Below are 22,065 nucleotides of genomic sequence, written 5' to 3'. Positions count from 1 at the left end.
GTCAAAGACATTGTGCTATAAAAATTGTTGGCACAACTCTTTCATACGAGCCATCACCCTCCTCCCCTCATCATTCATGATCACCGCACTTGTCTTGTCATCTACAAGGTATCCATACCCCTTTGGGGTATGTCTAAGATGTATCCTCTCCCACCTTCAACCATGCTCCTGGGCATAACTAGGAGACCCCAGTACATCTAGTATACCAACGGGGATGGTATCTCTTGAAGTAGCACCCATAGGGATGCCACCTACATGGTGTTAGAGGGATTTTAGTCAAAAGGTCGTATCCACCGAGGATTTGAGATGGAAGAAAGTAGAGAATAGGATATGAAGAGAAGAAAAAGAATAGACAAGAGGTAAATATGATAAAGGCAAAGAAAAATGAATCAAATCAGTATATGTTGATAGAAACCTGAAATCCCTTGTCTGGCACTACTCAGAAGCAAACTCCAAGCATTAGATCTCCTAGAGCTCCCTCGTAGACCAAAAAAGTGCATAAAACTTAACTTCTTCTGTGCTGCTCGGAACCCAAATCTGATGGCTTCGTTGGCTTCAAAAGGATAGTAAAACTTTAAACATGTGATCCCGAATCTCCCAATTCACTCCTTCTTCTTTTAGTTCAAAGTGATGTTTGCTTCCTCTGCAATCACGATGCGAGCGATTTCACCCATCTTTTTTTTCATGAAAAATCCAAAACTAGCTAAAAAAGTAACTTGCTTTTTGCATGCGACCCTATTCTAGAAGTTTTCCTAGATTTTTAGGATATTTACAATAAATAATATAAAAAATAGACTAAAATTATCCAAATATCTAGTATTTTTGGACCATCCATGCCGCTGATACTAGCACTAATGACTTAGATGACATTGACTCTCTAGATAAAAAAGAAAGTCAGATGATGATGCACTCCATATTTTTTTACACTATGTCCACGTAGTGGCACGACATTCATCCCCTCTGAATCTGCACATCCTTCGGTATATGCCACTGATGCACCACCCGAGTCAAACATCCCTAGTTTCAACTTATCGCATATCATGCATATAAAAAAGTATCCCCCTAGATCATAGATCAAAGTACTCAGTATCTGTATAACTCTTGAACCATACCTAGTATCCCCTCCAGGGTCATAAGGCCTTGGGTGTGTATCATACACTAGAGGTTGTTGAATCTCCATATATATGCTATCAATGCATCCATCAATAAATACATAGCAACATGTCTACTCTTTCAAAGTCGAGCACATAGAAATATGCTTATAGAGACAATTGTATACCTCATCAAACATAAACTGAGCCTCACTTGCATCCAACACATGCTAACCATCACCAAAAATGGTAAAGCAATCCATATCTTGAAGCATCTTTGATTTGCCTATCAAGGCCTTTGATAAAGCATCTAAAATAGTTTCCAACTATGGAGCATCATATCTAACATCCTGTAAAGGCATATCCTTGAGCTCATGAACTATCTCATAAATGATAACTTTACTATCCTGCAAATCATATGCATCCAACAATTCATCAATCTCTCCTTGAGTCCATGCATCAAGTAAAACATGATCTTCACAAACCACTTCATATGCATTAAGAAAATCTATAGATGCAATGGCTGACTCTTCCACTATAGGATCTTCCAAGGTATCCGTGGTTGCCTCAATATCAAACTGCAGCTTATATCCCAGTTGTTTGCCCTCTTGCTTGCTATCCTATTTTTGCTCCTATCCAACCTCTTCCATAACATACTCGGGAGGTGGCTGATTTGCAACTTTAGGAAAATCCACACTTCTTCTTGTCACTTCCTTAGATATCCTTGCATTATCTTCATCTCTATTATGTTTCTCTTCCATAAGTACATTCGTGTTTTGCCCTTTTGCTGAATATGCATCGACTCAATATGTATCTACTGGTGATTCCCAACTAGTTATGTGATGAAAGTCTTGCAGTGCATGAGACATTTCACTATCAATAACTTTTCTCTTTTAAGCTATATGCAAAGCATGTATCCATATTGCAACCTTTGAACTAACCATCACTTGGCCATTCATTCTATCCAATTCTAGACCAAAAGTAGAAGCATGTATAGTCACATAAGCATTTCGAACAACCAAGTCTTCCAACAACTTTTGCATACCTCCCTTTCCAAAATTCAAAGAAAGAGAAAAGCATGTTCCTTGTACATGGATCTTGCCATCTTTTCAAAAGAGGAGCTATTGTGCCAAGTCCTCCTGATAAGCAGTACAATCCTTTCTCTCATGCTACAAACTATCACACTACATACATCTTTTTCTTGGCTTAGGTGCTGCTACCTATCCCATTTTCTCTTGTCCTTTTTCATCCAATTTTTTGACCTTCAATTGAAGATCCCGCATACCTTTAACCAATTCATCTAATACATCTTCCCTAATCATGGGAATAGTAGGCATAGACATAGGTTTAGCCATAGACGTGGGTGGCTTATTGGATACATCAACTATTTTTTTGTTAACAGCGGAAAAGCTAGAGACATGCAATCATTCTCTTCTTTTATTCTTTTTCACAAGTGCAGTAACAGCTTCCTTGACATGTCTCCACTTTTTTTTAAGACCTATCTCTGTAGTCTAGTCCTCTAGCAAATCATCAAGCTTCTCTTGAAGCTCAAGATCTACTGCTTGTAGAAACAATTCAATTTTCTAACTTGCAAGAGCTTGTTGTTTTGCAATATCTAATTGCTCAAATAAACTTTCAAATTCTCTTAACAATTCTGTAGCCACACAGAACCCTTATTGGGTTGTAAAACCCACTTCTGAAAAGTCTTGGGCGTAATTAAAATGGTGTCCTCAATGTAAAATTATTCCATGAGAGTCTTCTTGAAAGCTACCCAATTAGCATCTTGCATGTACAATTCAATAATTTGCACTTTCAATTCATGTACAATGATCCGAAAAAAATATTAACTTCATGCAAGTTGAGCCACTCCAAAGAATTTCACCTTTTGAGCATAGGTATGTACATATGCACATACATTCATGCCATTGAGCAACTTCATCTCATACTCAACTGCTTGCAGCACAGTCATCACAAAAGATTTTGTTTGAGCAGAAGCCTACATCACTTGTTATTGTTGTTGTACCTGCATAAGCATGTATGTTCATATTCTATAGTAAGTGCTACAAAACATCACTAGAAATTGTGCTCGAAGGTTCTTCCATCTTGTCTTTCCTTTTGACGACCTTTCACGTCGGATTCACCACTATTGGAGGGGTTTTAGTCAAAAGGTCATATCCACTAGGGATCAGAAATAGAAGGAAGTACTAATAGAACCTGAAATGGCGAAAAGATATGAGGCCAAGAAAACTGTGAAAACGATGTGGACTCATTCTTTTGTGGTGACCTATCTATCGACCTTCTAGTGTATGTGGAGTTGTGCTATGAGATTGACATGGGACCATAGGCTACGTCATACTTGTAGCATCTGCCTACTTTATCAGAGTTATACTACCGTGCTTTGCTTGAATCTTTATATTGATTATGTTAACATCACTTTCTATCTGTGTAGTGACCTTTGACAATATTTGGAAAGCACGAGGAGTCGAGGAATGAGCGATGAGGAGTTTTAGGAAATATTCACACGTATGTCTCTGGATTAGATGGCTTGATTTAAAGATATGGTGGACCAAGAGCTCTCTCAGACATCATCAAGTTGTTTTGTTAAGTGTACTTTGGCACACTTTGATGCTTTGGTTTCTAGTAGTAGACGAGATCGATGCTCCAGGCTGGATGGAGGGAGTGGTTTTGGGGGATGCTGTGAAGATGTGGATACATTAAGCCCGCAGTCCCATCGGCTTGAGATATAGGTGCTACTCCTTGCTCTCGTGCAAGTTCAAGAGAGGGTGGCTCAAGTGGTTGTTGTGGAGGCACTGATGCAGTTTCTCCATCTCATCGTTTCTGGTGAGGTTGCGTCACTTGTAGAATTTGTTACACCTATGTGGGAACATCTACTCCAATGACTCCAGCTTCTTTTGCTCAAGTGTCCACTATCATGCCACTACATGGACACTGTGTGAAAAAATCTGGAGTGCATAATCATCTGAATTTATTATTGAACTAGAGAGTCAATGTCATTTGAGTCATTAGTGATAGTGTTAATGGCATGGATGGTTCAAAAATACTAGATTTTTGAACAATTTTAGCCTATTTTGATATTATTCATTGTAAATATCCTAAAAAGCTAGAAAAACTTCTAGAGTAGGGTGATATGCAAAAAGCAAGTTGCTTATTCAGTCAGTTTTGGATTTTTCATGAAAAAGAAAGATGGGCGGTGAAATCGTGCACGTCGTGATTGCAGTTGACAGAGACGGGTGGACCTCTCAATGCTCCCTCCTTACAGTCGATGGCCGATGGAGACCTCCATGTGCTGGGCTAATAAGATCATTCGATAGGAACCCACGTCTCTTGCTGACATCGTCGTCATGGCTATGCCGATGCACAACCATCGTGTCGCACGAGACACTGTATAAGGGAAGTGATTGGAATGTACTGCCTGCTTCACGTAGATTGGTACTCCATGTAAGGCGGAGCCACAAAGAGGTTTTGAACCGTCCCTACATACTACATAGAATAGAGCTTGCAGTATAGGAAATTCTCTAATGTTTCCTAGCTATGTATATATGTGCTCCCTACATATGAACTATGGAATTATATTTTACACATCTCATTGCAGGGACGTGTAGCCATGCATATCTGAATTACCTACATGTACCCAAGGAATTACATCTCCCACATCTCATTATAGGGAAGTGTAGATATGCATACATGAATGCCTTCATATTTAGCTAGGGTATTTCATTCCACACCTTAAGCTAGGGATGTAGAGGCTGTATAACTAGGTGTTAACTACAACAAGTAAGCAACGTGTAATATGTAAGTCACCACAAAGAAAGAATCCAAATTTTTGGATTATAGCCACAACATTATGTGTATGAAGCAGTTGCATATTTGAATTGCCAAAAGATTGTAACAATTTTATTAATTTATCATATATATCTACAAGCCGATTTTTTTGGATTATTAGCCAGAACATTATATGTATGAAGCACTTGTATATTTGAATTTCCCAAAGATTGCAACAATTGTATTAATTTATCATGTAAATTTGTAAGCTAGGTGTGATCCCATACAAGTTGTAATGATATCATCTAGGCCCCTAGGAAACCACGAATGTTCTACGGTTGTTCTCACCATATGAAAGGCATGCAATAAGAGATGACTGGTCTTTTGGCACAAGAGTGGGCTAGATGCCCAACAGAGATGGGAAAGTCCTAACCCTACAAAAGTGTATAAAAAGGCGAGAATGAATAGAACAAGCTATTCGTGTGTATGCAAACTTTGTGCACTTGCCTTCTTGCTTTAGTTGTGAATGAGAGAATGGGGTTGAGAGTGAGAGATTGAGAGCAAGAGAGTGAGAGAGTGAGAGTGGGGGATTGTAACGTGTCCACCTGTTTCCTTTTAGGACACGTCTTAGCAGTCCATCGGAAAGAGAGTCTAGAAAGCTCCGCCCCACACTCCCATGGAATGTTACGGGGTTTGCAATCTAGGAATTCCGCGTCTGCCACGTAGCGGAACTATTCCGGCCATTCCCACTTAGGACCCCAACCTATATCAGGGATTCCCCTAATGGTCACTTTCCTAAACGGTGGCTAGCGTCGAACCCCAAGTGAACTACTTTACGCAGAAACGCTAGGGACAAAGCGGATTCATGCTGCACTTGGTTCAAGGAGAATGGGAAACGAGAGGGATGCAAGGCTCGACCTCTCTGCCCATAAGGCATAGACCCATTCCATTCCCCTAAAACAACATAAATTGGGATTTCTGTAACCTAAACTCTAGGTCAACGCCCTTGCTATTCATTTCCTTTGAGAAGAGCCCCTTCCTGTCCATTTCGATTGAGAAAAGTTCTCGGCCAACTAGGACCACGCATTCGTAGGATGGACCTATGGCCACATCCACCCCACTTTCCTCATGGTTGCTTTAGTTGTCTAATTAGCTACCACATTTAGTTGAACACACATCAAACAACTTCATTCATTAGCTAATTAGACATTGGTTCCTTCACGTAATCTTAGCACTTGACATAGAAAAGCAGTGTCAAACAAGTTCATTTTCAATAGGTTATCTTATTTATCTTTAAAATACATCCATAAAGTCCAGTTGGCAGGCTAATCCATAATCCGCCCCGAAGGAAATCCATAATCTGCCCGAAGGCTATCCAGCAATCCACAAGGATTACTAATCCAAGATTCCGGCCGTAAACTAGTATGCGGGCCTCGAGATGCAATCCCGAGTCATGTTGGCCTCTTGTGCAGGGCCCGGAAGACAAGGGGTTTACGGCCAGAGCCCCCTGGCACACAAGCGTCCTCTTGCTCCAAGTAGCGCTCAACAGAGAGACCTCACGCGGTGGGTTCATTGCCGGTGCGGCTAACAACCCCCTTGGTTAGGGTCAAGTAGACAGTCGAGGGTAACTGAAACTGACTCTCCCTTCAGGCCTTCAACCTGAAGCATTAAATATCTTTCCATCCTTTAGTTCCTTGAGCAAACAATGCAAATAGTACTCCTAAATTGTTACAAGCACAATCAATTCCAGTGGTCATTTATTTGGCCAACTGCTAAGCAGTGAATCCTTCTCTCCAAATGCATCCAACATTCGATACGGTATTTGATTTCAAAATCATACTCCTCCAGCACTTCAATCCACCAACGTTGCCTCATGTTGAGCTCGTTCTGGGTAAAGATCCACTTGAGACTTTTATGATCCGTCACTAGAGTAAACTTGTTACCCAACAAGTAGTGTCTCTAAAGCTTCAGAGCATGAATGACAGCTAACAGTTCTAGATCATGGGTAGCATAATTCTTCTCATGGCTCTTCAGTTTCCTTGAAGAGTATGCTACAGGATGACCTTCTTGCATGAGCACACATCCTAAGGGAAGCGTGCTAGCATCAGTTACTACTTCGAACTCCTTACTGAGGTCCGGAAGTTTTAGGATAGGTGCTGATACCAAACTTTACTTTAACCTATCAAAGCTAGATTGTTCGCGGCAATTGACCATGCAATGGATGTTTGTTTCTTCAGTAAATCCGTTAGAGGGGCTGGAATCAAAGCATAGTCTTTGATAAAGACCCTATACCATCCTGTCAATCCAAGAAAACTCTGTATTTCTTTGACAGTTGTTGGTATTGGCCATTCTAGAACATCTATGACTTTGGCCAGATCCATTGAGATTCCTTCCGTTGATACGATGAATCCCAAATATTCAATCTGACGTTTGAAGAATGCACACTTTTTCATCTTAGCATAAAGCTTGTGTGCCCTCATTGTCTCAAGGACAATCTAAAGCTAGGGTTCATGGTCTTCTTCCTGTTTAGAATAGACTAGGGTATCATCAAAGAAGACAAGTGTGAAGTCATCAAGATATGGCCTAAAGATATCCTGCATTAACCTGTTGAAGGTGGCAGGTGCATTTGTCAGCGCAAATGACATGACTACGAACTCAAAGTGTCCATATCTTGTGTTGAAGTCTGTCTTTGGGATATTTTCTTCCTTGATCCTTATCTGATAGTAACCAGAACTGAGATCAATCTTGGAGAAAATCTTTGCACCCTGAAGATGGTCAAGAAGCTCATCTATTCTAGGAATAGGGTACTTATTTTTAACAGTTGATTGATTCAATCCTCTATAATCAATACACAATTGAAGCGTTCCATCCTTCTTTTTTTGGAACAGCACTGGAGCTCCCCATGGTGAACTGCTAGGATGGAGAGTTGCTCCTTTGGCTCAAATTCTTTTGGGATGGACATTCTATAAGGTCTCTTTGCAATTGGCACAGCTCCTGGCACTAGATTAATCTCATGATCCACTTCCCTTTGAGGCAGAAGTTCTGTCAGCTCTTCAGGAAATATGTCCGCGTACTCCTTTAGCCATGAAGGTCCTTCATTAGACTCTTGCTTCTGATCTAGATTATTAAGATTAATCAAGTAGACAGGTAGTCCCTTTCTAACTCCCTTTATAATCGGAGATGCTTTGGCCAATTGAATCTTTGCCTTTCCATCCTCACATTGAGTTGTGACCAATTCCCCTTCAGAGTTTTGAAAGAAAACTTGCCCCTTTCCACAATGAATGTGGGCATCATTAGGTTTAAGCCAATCCATTCCGAGCAAACACTCATGGATACCTAGGTTCATGACCCTGAATTTGACCAAAGTCGTCTTTCCTCCCAGAAAGAATTCCACCTTAGCAATATGCGTGGTACAAGTGACCTCACTACCATTTGCTAATTCCACAAGCAAGGTAGGTGCTTCCACTATGGCTCTTCCTAATCTTCTTGCACAAGCTGGTGAGATAAAGGAATGCATACTGCCACAATCAATCAAGGTTTTGAAGCCTTTACCTTGATAGTCTGATGGTGTCTGAATCACCGAAAACTGGCGATTCGGGCCTTTCTTGTGAAGGGAAGCATGGACTGTTGCCCTCTCAAACCCTGCTTCCATGGTCAGGTCTTCTTCTTCGCACAATTCCCTATTGGCAACATAGGAATTTCTTCCTCTTCCTTGGGTAGCAGCTCCATGGACATGGCCAGTTCCTTGGAAAGGAGCTTGACATTGTCCTTCGCCATGCTTGGGACATTGCCTTTTGAAATGACTAGGCTCGTTGCAGCGGAAACAATGGAGATTTCGGCCATTACCTTGGGTAGCGACAAAGTTATTGACATTATTACTCCTTGCTTTCTTTCTTTGTCCCCGATTTTGACCTTGAACTCTCTTCGCTTGGGGCCTATATGCTCCTCTTTTCTAATCATTATAAGACCAAGTCTTATTACTTCTTGGCCTAGCCTGCATTTCCTGAATTATGGGTGCAGCTCGAATGAGTGCGTCCTATTGATCTGTTGGGCGCATATATTGGAGGCGGGTATTCACTGGTGGGTTTAAACTGGCACAAAACTTTGACACTTGTTGTGTCATATCCATTTGTGGCGCATACTTCAAAAACGAGACAAATTTTGAGTAGTATGTGTCAAGAGTCAGACCCAACTGTTTCAGCTCGTAGAACTCATTCATTTTTTGCGTGCGATACGCAGGTGATAAGTATCTTCCTTGCATAGCTTTCTTCAGCTTTTCCCAGGTAACGGATCCTTTCGAGATCCCTTGATCTCTGCACCATTGCTTCCACCAAAGCCTGGCTTTGCCGGTGAGCTTCAGCTTGGCGAGCATGGCCTGGTTGGTGGGTGCCATACCGGCAGCTTCAAAGTAATCTTCCATGGACTCTATCCAAATCTCAGCATATCAGCTTGGACAGTCCTTCCTTTCCCATCGGATTCTGGTGGTTTGATCTACTTGAGAAGAAAATTCTTCTCCTGAATCACGGCCGTACTTGATGTAGGGGACAGACTGGGAATCTATACCTCGGGTTGTGCCTAGATAGAGGATTCTTAACGTTACAACTCGCTAATCGTTATGATTATATTTCATACCCAAATCATCTTTCAGCCAAGAACCTAGCCACTTAACTTTTTATCAATTCTCATAGACAAGACAAACATTGATAAAAAGAGGTCTTATTTCATGTATATGGGCCTAGCCCTTTCGGAGTACAATATTTCTTGGGATGGTAGAGCAACTGGTACATTAGTTCGGGGAGAATAAGGTTGTGTTACATTTAGCTACGAGAATTGGATAATAGTATGGTTTTGGGTCATGGATCCTCAGAAATCGATAAGTCATCGGAAGATTAGGGTATCCTTTCCTTTGGAGCCCATTCTTCTCGTAGCATCCCAACACCTTGATCCTGTTGGCGGGGATTATGCGGGTCACTTTCTCGTAAACATATGAGTTCAGCTCAACCCTCCGACCTTTGACATGTAAAGTTGTGTTTATGTGAGCCTCCACAAAAATGAAAAGCTTCACAATCTTCAGGTCCTCCAACCACTTGATCCTCTTTAGGTTGGTTCGAAGGTACGCAAACCGGTGGGAGGCTATGTAGTAGATTCCTGAGTCACCCGTCCACCTTCGTTCCACGTACAAAGGCGATGGATTATAAATACGGTCTAGGATGTTTATCATATTGATCCTTTGTTGATAATCTGAGAAGTGCGTCATGGTCATAAACATGACTTGGAACACTAAGAATCTGTTCCATGCTTCATAATTCTGCAAGACAGCATCGAAAGTAAGAAAATTCTCTTAATAGTAACATTTGCTTTACTTCTTCTTATTAAGATTTCTTATAAAGATAGATCCTTCGTTGGTTCGCTCTAATACCAACTGTAACGTGTTCACTTGTTTCATTTCAAGACACGTCTTAGCAGTCTATCGGAAAGAGAGTCTAGAAAGCTCAGCCTGGCAATGTTACGGGGTTTTGCGATCTAGGACTTCCCATGTCTGCAACGTAGTGGAAGTATTCCGGCCGTTCCCACTTAGGACCGACATGTATCAGGGATTCCCCTAATGGTCACTTTCCTAAACGTCGGCTAGCGTCGAACCCCAAGCGAACTACTTTACGCAGAAATGCTAGGGACGAAGCGGATTCATGCTGCACTTGGTTCAAGGAGAATGGGAAATGAGAGGGATGCAAGGCTCAACCTCTCTGCCCATAAGGCATAGTCCCATTCCGTTCCCCTAAAATAGCATAAATCGAGATTTTTGTAACCTAAACTCTAGGTCAGCGCCCTTGTTGTTCATTTCCTTTGAGAAGAGCCCCTTGCTGTCCATTTCGATTGAGAAAAGTTCCCGTCCAACCGAGACCACCCATCCGTAGCGGACCCATGGCCACATCCACCCCAATTTCCTCATGGTTGCTTTAGTTGTCTAATTACCTACCACATTTAGTTGAACACCATCAAACAGATTCATTAATTAGCCAGTTAGACACTGGTTCCTTCATGTAATCTTAGCACTTAACATAGAAAAGCAGTGTCAAACAAGTTTCTTTTCAATAGGTTATCTTATTTATCTTTGGAATACATCCATAAAGTCCATCCAACAGGTTAATCCATAGTCCGCCGAAGGCTATCCAATAATCCACACGGATTACTAATCAAAGATTCCATTTGTAGACTAGTATACGAGCCTTGAGATCCAATTCCGAGTCATGTTGGCCTCTTGTGGATCCAATTTCGAGTCACGTTGGCCTCTTGTGCAGGGCCCGGAAGGCAAGGGGTTTACGGCCAGAGCCCCCCTGGCACCCAAGCGTCCTCCTTCTCCAGTAGCCCTCAAAACGGAGAGACCTCACGCGGCGGGTTTGGTCCACATTTCCGGTGCAGCTAACAACCCCCTTAGTTAGGGTCAGGAAGACAGTCGGGGATAACTGAAACTGCCTCTCCCTCTTCAGGCCTTCAACCTGAAGCATTAAATATATTTCCATCATTTATTTCCTTGAGCAAACAATGCAAACTTGAAGCATAAATATTTTTCCCAAGCAAGGTGTTATAACAGGATCCTTGGGATTCCATACTCAAATTGAGTTTTAATCACAGGTTGAATGTTCCTTAGGGTAGAAACCCTAGATCGTTATTAGCATGCACGTCCAATTGTCCCTTTATTCCGTGAATGTGGGTAGGACCTTTGGGTATGAGGGTTTTGACTTGGCAACAAGTGCGAAACTAGGTTGAGTCCTTAATGTGCCAAACCCTCATTAGCACTTGGGGTATTTATCATATCAATTGAACAATCCTATGCGAATTCTTTGCGGGTTAAGTGATTTAGATAATTCGTTCTACTTGCCTTGTGACAAGGATGAACCATTCCTAGAGATGTTAACTTGAACTAAAGGAGAAAGCTAGTTGTAATATCTCACAATTTACGTAAACACGCGATTCATTGTTCCTACGTATCGCTAAAATTTTCCATAGCCTTAACTTTTCTTGTAAAAATCAAATCGCATGATAAATTGCAAAATAACTTCCATTGAACCTACTAGGACTTAGATTCAAGGATCATGCTCACAATTCTTTTTCTAAGCTTTTAAGATTTCATGCTTAAATGAACCATGCAACCTTTCTCTAAATACACTCTTGATGAATGAAATGTTTCGTATGATGAATGTGCAACATGCAATCTTTTCCTAACTACCACGTAGTTAAATGAAATTCATGCCAATTCAAGCTAGAGTTAACCTATTCTAATTTACAATCACATGTCACACACAAATTTATAGAGTCATTTCCACGCTCTTCTATTTCCTATGGGGTTAATGACTTCCCTAATGAATCATCCAATGAAGATTTGTCTAAAATTGCGACATGCGATTAATCTTTCCATGCCTAATCAAAGGTGCACTTTAATATTTTCAACCTTATAATGATAGGCATCAGTTGTTCTAGGCTCGTCACTTTGCAATGCACAAAAGGCAACTTGCTAATAAGGTCCTACAAATGCATAGACACCTTATGTCTTTTTCGTTCATTCCAGTGAAAGTACCAATGACCAATTTCGTATCATGAGTTAATTCTAGTACATTCTAAATAGCCAATTTATTTCCAATTGCATTTAGCTAGGTGGATTTGACATGCATAGGTGCATCCTAGTCCATGAAAATATCGTGCATAATGCAATACTTCTACGTGAAATCAAAATAGAAAAAAAAACCTGGACTTGTGGGCTCGGGGAAATATCCACATGAATATTAGGAGATGAACCTCCTCCAAGCACGGCTTGTGACTTTTTAGGGGCCATTGTAGGCGTGATTTCGGCTTCCGGTTTGCCTTTGCAATCTACGAATTTACTTGCCTTGGTATGCAGCCTCAAGATCTTTGCCTTTCTCCCTCGTACGCAAGAGATTCCTTCGTCGAATTTTGGATGAATGGTGCTTGTGGAAAAAGGAGGCTTGATGAGCTTCTTTAGGGAAAATCGGGGTGGCTAGGAATGGGTTCACGGATGGCTTGTGGGCTTTGAATCCTATTTGCGGAAAGGCTCTTACAATGGGTCTTGCGGGAAGGGGGCTTTATAAGCTTCTTCTTCTTCTCTTTGAAATCTTGGGGGCTAGGAATGAACTTATGGGGGATTAGTGGGAAGGGGGCTTAGGAAAGCCCCCTTAGAAGCTTCTAAGAAGCTTTTGGTGTGTGCAAATCTGACATGGAAGAGGGAGGGGTAGTAATGGTAGGAGAATGATGTCGAGTGGGGGGGGATTGGCAGCGGCCTGACACAGCGGAGCTGGGGCGATAGCTGGCGGCTTGCGGCGAGCACAATGGCGGCCTCCTCTTGCGGCGACGACAGTTGTTTCCTTCAGGAGCTTCACGCCTTCAGCACGGCCTCCTCAGTCCTCCTTTCCTCCCTACTAGGGGAGGTTTATATAGCCCAGGGGGGAGAGGGGACCTCCCCCACGTGGCCATTGCATCGCTTCCCCCTCCCTCCTCATGTGGCCACCACTCCACTAGGCCCATTCCCCCACACTCCCTCTCCTCGAGCCGTGCATTGGCTGGGGGAAAGGGATAATCATTAAAAAAATTTGTTTTAATAATATCATTTTTGCCCCTCCCAAGAGGGTTTTTACCCGTGGTTTGTGGATTTGAACCCTGGGCTCGGTTTGCCAAAGCGGAGGTCTCGATTGCCTCGCATGTAGGTTACGGAATAAGTTATCGGCAATTTTCATATGGAAGATTCCCTTGCACAGGGTTAACGCAATGTGCGAAAAGTGAATATTCACGAGTGGGAATATTACAGGAATGAAGAGGGTGAAGCTCTACTTCTACCCTCCAAGCACTCTCTCTTGCTACACCTATGTTCATTCTTTCACATGTGGAGCTGGTTGTAGAGAGTTGAGGAACGAAGGAGAAATCACTCGAGTCGTAGAGCTTGTGTGTGCATCATGGTTGGTAGTTTGCTAAATAATGCTCACTACAAATAGGTTTTGATCCACATTCAAGAAGCTAGGTGAGAGATAACCTAAGGATTTTGTACATTCAAAGTCTTGAAATAATAGAAGTGTGACCAATAGTTCCAAGACATTGAGTGTGTGGTGCCCAACATTTTGGTTCCATTGTCCAAACCAAGGACACATCGATCCTATGAAGTCACTCATATATTGCAAGTGTGGAATAGGAGGGGTGCAACAATGTCAACTCTGAACACAATTGTTTAGTTAGGATTTTGCATTCATAATGAAGTGATTAGAGTTTATCGATAGATATATTAAAAAAATTTATCGATAAGAATCATCTATTCTACTCCCTTTTGTTTTTCTTTAAATTTTAATTATAGTTTTTAAAAACAAAAAAAGGTAGGTAGTTTTGGATTTACTCATGGTTTTGGTTCAATTTTGGAAATTGCAGTTTTTAAATGTAATTATTGGTTTGCACTTTACTAGGTTGAGGTAAGAAGAAGAAGAAGAAAAAGAGAAATGAGTATATGGAGGGGGAAAAAAGAAAGAGAGAAGAAGAAGAGGAAGAGAGCAAAAGAAGGGAAGAAGAAGAAGAAAGAGAAAAAAACAAAGGGAAGAAGAGGAACTTGGCTATTGGAACCTAGGAGCCCCCCTCCTCCCACCTTCTCCTTTCCATTACCACAAGACTGGAAAAACCTATAGGCAATATCTACCCTAACCACCTCTTCTACTTTCCTTGGTGCAAGATCTTCCAATGTGCCCACCACCTAGCCACAGCTCTCGGCCACTCTACCCCCACCATTGCCTCAGTTGATTCCTCCTCTTATTGCCCTCCTGGGCTATTTCAAGTCACCCTTGTGAAGACATATCCTAACATAGAGACATAAATGAATGCATATGACAGAGTGTAAACTCAAAAGAGCATAATAGGGGTTAGGGTAACTCTAAGACAATTAATATAGTGCAATTTGACTGAATGATTGAATGTTGAATATACAATGCTCATGCATAAAACAAACCATGCATGAATGAAAATTGTATCCCAAACTCTTGTGTCTCAAGAACAAAGGGAGAGATGTTGAGCCTTTGGGTGAGAGTCTACCGCTAGTTCTACCCATGTGGTCATTATTAAGACTATGAGCATCAACAAATTGAACCTTAACCTATAGCTGGCGATAGCATATAGCAATAACAGTTTGCTGAATAATAGTTTTGCTTTATTAAAATTTTGTGATGAGGAAATTCTCATTGCTTGTAGCATGTAGGACTCGTGGCCAATTATTATGGCTTACTGAGGATGTTTTCCAACAGATGCAAGTCATACTACAAAGCCATATAAAGGAGGTATCTGCTTTCATTTACTATATACAATGAGGCAAGCGGTGCTCATTCACCATTGTTGATGGGCGGACCTCTCAATGTTCCTTCACTATTACCGATGGACACAAATCACAATGCACTGATGGCTCTGTGGTGTTGGAGCATTCTGCGCACAATGGTTGTAAATATGTGCAGCCTTGTGAAGAAGATTTGGTAAGGCAAGAGTTGGTATTTGTGTAAGTCAAGAAAGAAAGCTACAGAAACTATAGATTATACACTCTATCAGATCATGCAAATAAGTAACTCAAAACTGATAAGAAATATTCTAGAAAATTAGCATTTAACTTGATTCCTCTCTCAGCACTTAGCCCTCAAGGAGACTCTAACTCTCGGTCAATCACACAACAAGTTAGCTAGCAATGACAATGTAATACAATCCGAATCCTAGCTTGGACCACATAAAACTCAAGATAAAGCTCAAGAGGTTTATTCAACTCCTTTGTATGTGAGTAAGGCTTTCATGGTTTGGAATACAACTTTGACTATTTTATAAGATGGATGCACTAGTTTCTCAATCAGGATTGATAAAGGATAAGGATAAACACGTAGAACCTACAAGGTGCATACTCTTGAACTTGTACAAAATAATGACTCTTCTCCCGTTTTTCATGGCCATTGCAAGGATTCATAAGATCTAGATGCAAGTGGCTTGGAACCATGAAGCTGTCATGGAATAAAGGTAGGGATAGGAGCCACACTTAATAGACTCATATGCAAAGAGGTTCCCTCCCTTTAGTGGGTGAGAGGTAGTAGAAGGTGGGTGCGAGGTAGTTGAAGTAGTATCAAGTGGATTGAAAATGGAAGATCTCTTATTTTCCAAACACTTTGCAACCATTGAATTTTGCAAACTTCATGCTTTCTACTCATAAGTCAACTCATGAATATCTCTTTTTCAAGTATTGCATGAGATGTTATGCTTAAAGACTAACTTTTGCTGAAAGAACTGTCTGCTTTACTTAACACATCTCTACTTATTGTAGCTCAACCAAATTACTAAAGATGGTATTGTCTTCATCAAGTGGTACACAAGCAGGAACCTAGTCACATGCACCAACCTCCGAGCACTTCAATGACTAGCTTCCTCTCATGCACACAAAGATCATGGTAATGAAGACTAATACAATAACTACTAGAATCAGTACATCAAATCAAAAAGAGGATTACTTTATCACTTTGCTACTCCCTTTTAATGATTGGAAACCGCCTTGAATTAGCAGTCTTGCTAAATAGAAGCATACGAAATGAGTTGCACTTCTAGGGAAAGCCTCTAGTACTCAAAAGGATTATTAGAGCCATCTCCTAATCTACACGCTCTTTGAAACTTTATGTCTTGCATCTAGAAACTAATAACAAATATTTCGATAATTGAATCAGCCAATAGTGACAATGAGGAAATGACCAATCAACCTAATCGGCTAACATAGAAGGAAGGGGTGGTGCTACGGATACTAAAGATGGTTTGAGAACGTGACGAAAGAGAAGGTTTGAGGGCATGATGAATCAAGTAGAGTTATTCTAGGGAAAGTATTTGGATGCCAAAAGAAATGGCTCTTTTTCACAATACTTGCATAATGCACCTTCCTTAGCTTTGTTTGAAGTGTCGAATGAGGTAAAACATTGCATTGTAGTGAAGTTGATGAGCTACCTCCTTAATTCATATGCTCAATTGACTCAACAACATGTAGGTCCTGAGGCCATCCCTCCTCTTCCATGTAATCCTCTCTTGTCAAAAACCTACCACAAGATGTCAAAAAGAGCCCCTATCCCTTCCCTCCACCCTAAATTTCTCCATATCTTCCAATAGTAGGCTCCTCGCTCCTTCAATGCTTTCAACATCATTCCCCTTATCCTCTTTTCTTCAACATCATTGTCATAGGATCCTCTTAATTATTGGAAAATTGATGCTCTCAAGATGTAGGCAATTGCAAGTAACCACTCCGTAAGAGTAGTCTTTTGTGCATTTTAATTTTGCATGACATCTTGAAAGTTATCAGTATAATGAAAAGCAACATTATTTTCTTGAAGAAAATGTACTTGAAATTATTAAATATCAGGTTTCTCATCAAGAATTTTATACTCAAATACATGCCAACATACTTCAAAAGAAAAAACTTATTATGCATCTTAGTATCTCTCAATTTCATCAATATCCAACCTATCATTTCTATTAGATGTTAAATCATCAATCATGGCCCTTGGAAATGTACTTATACAAATACTTTACGCCATCAATTTTTGAGCATACCTCTACATTTATATGAGCATTGTAATTGGAATCCATAGCTTTTGTATGTGTGCTCTTGACTTCTTCACCTCTCTCCCCTCTTATATGTTTTCATGGAGTTTAAAAAGGCTCAAGTCTATGAGATCCACTCCAAGCCTTATGATCTTGGAGGGGGAGCTTGGGATGAATATATAGTGAAGCATATGCTATCATTCTAATATATGATCTAAGTGGACACTTGATTATGCATATGATCAGAGAGGAGATGATTATTTGGGTGTTTGACTCGATGGTTGCACAAGTCGACCGAACATTCAGAGGAGGTGAACATTCAAAGGGTACATGTCATGATGCCACACATTCACACCTAGAAAACGTAGCTTATAGGAGTGGAATAAAAATTTGTCACTCTTGTGTGGTTTCTAGTTTTTTTCTACTCAATTTGTTTCTGGCACTAAAGAAGCGGAAAAATAAGGGGAATCATTTAGAGGTTGTGGATGTGAATCTCACTATCCTCAATGTGCTTGCGAGTTGAAAGCCTCAAGACAATCGCCACAAGCTCAAGTTGAGTGAGGAGCTTTGAGATGATAACAAATGTCCATAGTGCTTGAGCAGATGTTTGTATACATGATGACAAACATACTTGAAGAGTTATCATAAAGCATTAATCTAAAGGATTGACTGGATCTAAAGGAGGTTAAGTCAATCTTATGCTCTTTTGTGGATAAAAGGATGTTCTCATGGAAGCCAAGGTAAGCTATTAATCTTGCTTTTGATGAAGCTTTCTTTTAGCATGCTCTATTGCATGAAGATAGCACACAGTGAGATGGGACTAAAATCTTCTTCTTCTTCCATACAAAAGAACTAAGTTTATAATATGATAAAAGACTAATATCAAAGTACCACAACATATGAACATGTGGTTAGTAAGTGTGAACTCACTAAGGAAAGATGAGGTGGCACAAGAAATGTACCATAACCAAGGATGGATTGTGTAAGTGTAGTCCAGCTTTAGAATCACTAGTGTATTCTCATGTCAGTCACCTAACACGTTAGTTAATAATATCCTACCAAATCACCAAGGCATATAGTGGATGCCAACTCATGTAGAGCTTGATATCTCAACACCCCCTCAAGCTTTTAGCACAAGCTCATGAACTCCAAGCATATTCCTTATGCATTGAAGCTTCTTAGCTCCCAAGGCCTGAGTAAAAATGCTAGTGGTTTGATTGAGTCTATGTTGACATAAACCAAGTCAATATCACATGTTAGAAATCACTTCTAAATAAAATGGTAATGTACCTCTATGTATTTGGTCCACACATCATACACTAAGTTCTTAGCTAATTAAATGATACTAAGGCTATCACAATAGATGATATTATTTTGTTCACCTAGATTCCCTAATCATGTAACTAAGCTACCTCACATGCTACAATTGTAGCACCTCTATACTTTACCTTTGTACTAGACAAGATAATTGTCAACTATAACTTGTTGCTTGAGAGTGGGATTTAAATGTCCAAGACATGTTAGAAAACAATGGAATGATGCAATTTTAAAGTTGAATTTAAAGCTTGATGGAAGTGGAAGTAGCCGATCCAACAATTCGAAGTGGTCATGGAACACGGGAGTGCAAATTTCTTCAAAAGACTAACCTTTGCAATGGTTGCAGATTTTTCATAAATTTTTCGAGGTCTAGACCAAAGTAAGACAACTTCTTGACCTCAAGTAGGACGTCCAAAATTTTTCAAATCTCGAGAAAGTCAATGGATAAGGAAGAAGTTGGGAGTCGAACACTTAGAAGTTCAAAATTAAACCTAGTTTGAGTGAGCATGGCCTTGAGCCTTTGGGAGGGGCCCAAATTTAAAACAAAATTTGTAAATTAGGGGGAGGTGTATTTTAAAAAACTGTGGTTGCAGAAATGATGCCCCCTCCCATTAGGTCGATTTGTGTGGAAAGGGGGGATTGGGGGCTAAAAAGAAGCCATCTCTCTGATCATTCTAGCCTGATCTACCAATTTTTTTCTCTCAATCTCTTGCTTTCACAAATAAAATGGCTGCTTGGATGAGAACATTAGAATTTAGTCTTTCTCTATCCTCTCTCTCTCTCTCCTCTTGATGCATGTTTCTATGGTTCAATCTATGAGAGAAGGGGATGGACTGATTTGAGCGATTTTGATTGGAAGATGATGCCAAGACATGATGGATCGTAGATGGATGTTTGGAAGAGCATGAGCGACTCTTACTGAGCGTCAACGATGTCATGACACTATGCAATCATAGTGTGAAAAACTCTAAAGTGCGGCTTTCTTATTTATCTAGAGAGTGAATGCTATATTAGTCATTAATGTCAATGTTCGTAGTGTGGATGGTTCAAAAATACTAGATTTTTAGACAAGTTTAGCAAATTTTAGATATTTTAGATATTATCTCTTGTAAACATCTAAAAGCTGGAGACAAATTCTAGAATAGGATGACATGTAAAAGAAAGCATGTAGCTTTCAACCATTTTGGAAGGATTTTATGTAAAAACAAGGACTGGTAAAATCGCACGATGCCCGATTGTAGTTTTCAAGCAGTGAATAGCACTCTAAACTAGGAGATCAAGAATGAGTGATTTGGCAAAATTCTAGCTAGGTGTCCTATTATTTTGCTTCCCTTTCAAAGCAAATGGAAGCACCAGATTGGCGATTCGAGCAGCATAGAGGAAGGTATTATTTTATACATATTTGTGTCTGCAAGAGATTTATCTTCTCATAATGCTTTACCTTTGTGAGTATTCTTCTACATCTTCTATTTCTTTAAACCCCTTTTGTTCCATCTACTCCTCTCCTTGAATCTCCCTTCACCCTGCTATCTCTTACCTCGACGGTAGACTTTTGACCCCAAACACTCCGACAGTGGTGGTGAACCCGATGTGAAAGTCGGAAGCATGTGTATAAAGATGGGGATTTTGCAGATTCAAGTAGTGATCATGCTTTACAACATATGATTACTTTTTTGCAGCAACAACAACAGTAGTAGTTGTTATTACAAGAGCAAATACAAACTTGGCAGGAAGCAAAAAGAATTGATTCCTTAGCTGTGAATGTATTGCAAGCAGTGGGATACGAATTGAAGCAATTTTAGGGTCAAAATTTTTTGTTCTTCATCCGATTGTATGAAGAAAAGATATTGTTTCATGGGGTACCATAGTATGCATGGAATCGGTATTTCTCCTATTTGGTCGTGCATGCTTTGCATGATTGGATTCATGAGTTACATAGAAGAGATGCTGATTGGGTAGCTTTTAAGAAATCTTTGAGAGAAGTGTTTTTCTTGGATGATGCAAGATTGGTAACTAAAAAGACATTTACATATTGGATTGAAAAGCCCAATAAAGGGTTGGTTGCTACTACAGCTTTTCTCTGTGAATTTGAAAGTCGATATGCATAGTTGGATGCTGATGAGCAGCAATCATTGGAGAGTCAAAAAATTGATTTGTTTTTTAAGGCTATAGATCTTGTCTTGCAGGAGAAGCTAATAGATTGTTTAGAAGATGCCTCTTCTCCACCTCTTCTCAAACGAAACTGAAATGTCCTAATGTAACTAAGGCAATGCATATATTGGTAAAGAGAGAGTTGATGAAATTAAGATAGGGTACATGCACCACACCTACTAGTGCTAAGAAGGGGACTGAAATTACAGGCAAGGCGTGTGTGGTTATGGCAGAACAACCAACTATACCTATTGGTCCGGCTCTTAAAGGTGATGTTGTGGATGGATTAATCAAAGGCATGCGTGATTTGAGACTGAATTTAACAAAAATCTATGCAAAGGTTAAAAAGTTGGATGTTAAGGTAGAAGAGAAGGGTTGGACAAGAGCAATCATGATAGCAATCGTAGAGGGTCCTCTCGTTCTTGTCGAGAGACTAAGCATAGTGCATATCAAATTTTGAATAATAAACATGTGCAGAATACTAGAGTTGGTGGATACTTCCTAGCAAGGGGAAGATCCAAATCTATAGGCAGAGGTTCATGGAAATTTCAAAATGTGATGATTGTCACTGCTGTGGTAAATATAAGCATATTGCTAAGGATTTCCTGAAGAAACAAGCCACTCAAAAAACTAAAGGCAAGCAATAGGGTCATTATGCTTCATCTAGCCATGTTGATGATGACAATATTGACAGATTTCTTGCTATGACATATGCACAAGACAATTTCACTAAGGATCATAAGTCAAATAATATATGGTACATTGATTCATGGGCTTCCAATCACATGACTCCCCATGGAGAATGGTTCACTGAGATGGTGCTTCATAAGCATGGTTATGTTTATATATGTGACAATACACAACACAACATTGAGCATAAGGGTGTCATTCCCTTAGTTAGCATGATGCATTGCATGTTCCTTCCATTACTAACAACCTACTATCAATAGGGTAAATGGTAGAGTAAAGTTTACAAGTTTGGCTCAATAAATATGGTTGTTTTATTGAGGAGGTTGGAATTGGCTATAAGATGATCGCTAGAGGCCAAAGACATAGTCATATATCCACCATGGATGCTAATATTCCATACCTAAAATCAACTATGTTTGCACATGGATAGGGTACAACCATA

The sequence above is a fragment of the Lygodium microphyllum genome, chromosome 27 (assembly GCF_053477565.2).
Source record: "Lygodium microphyllum isolate KBCC chromosome 27, Lygodium_microphyllum_v1.1.10, whole genome shotgun sequence".
Classification (NCBI taxonomy): Eukaryota; Viridiplantae; Streptophyta; class Polypodiopsida; order Schizaeales; family Lygodiaceae; genus Lygodium; species Lygodium microphyllum.
Note: the sequence above shows the minus strand (reverse complement) of the source record.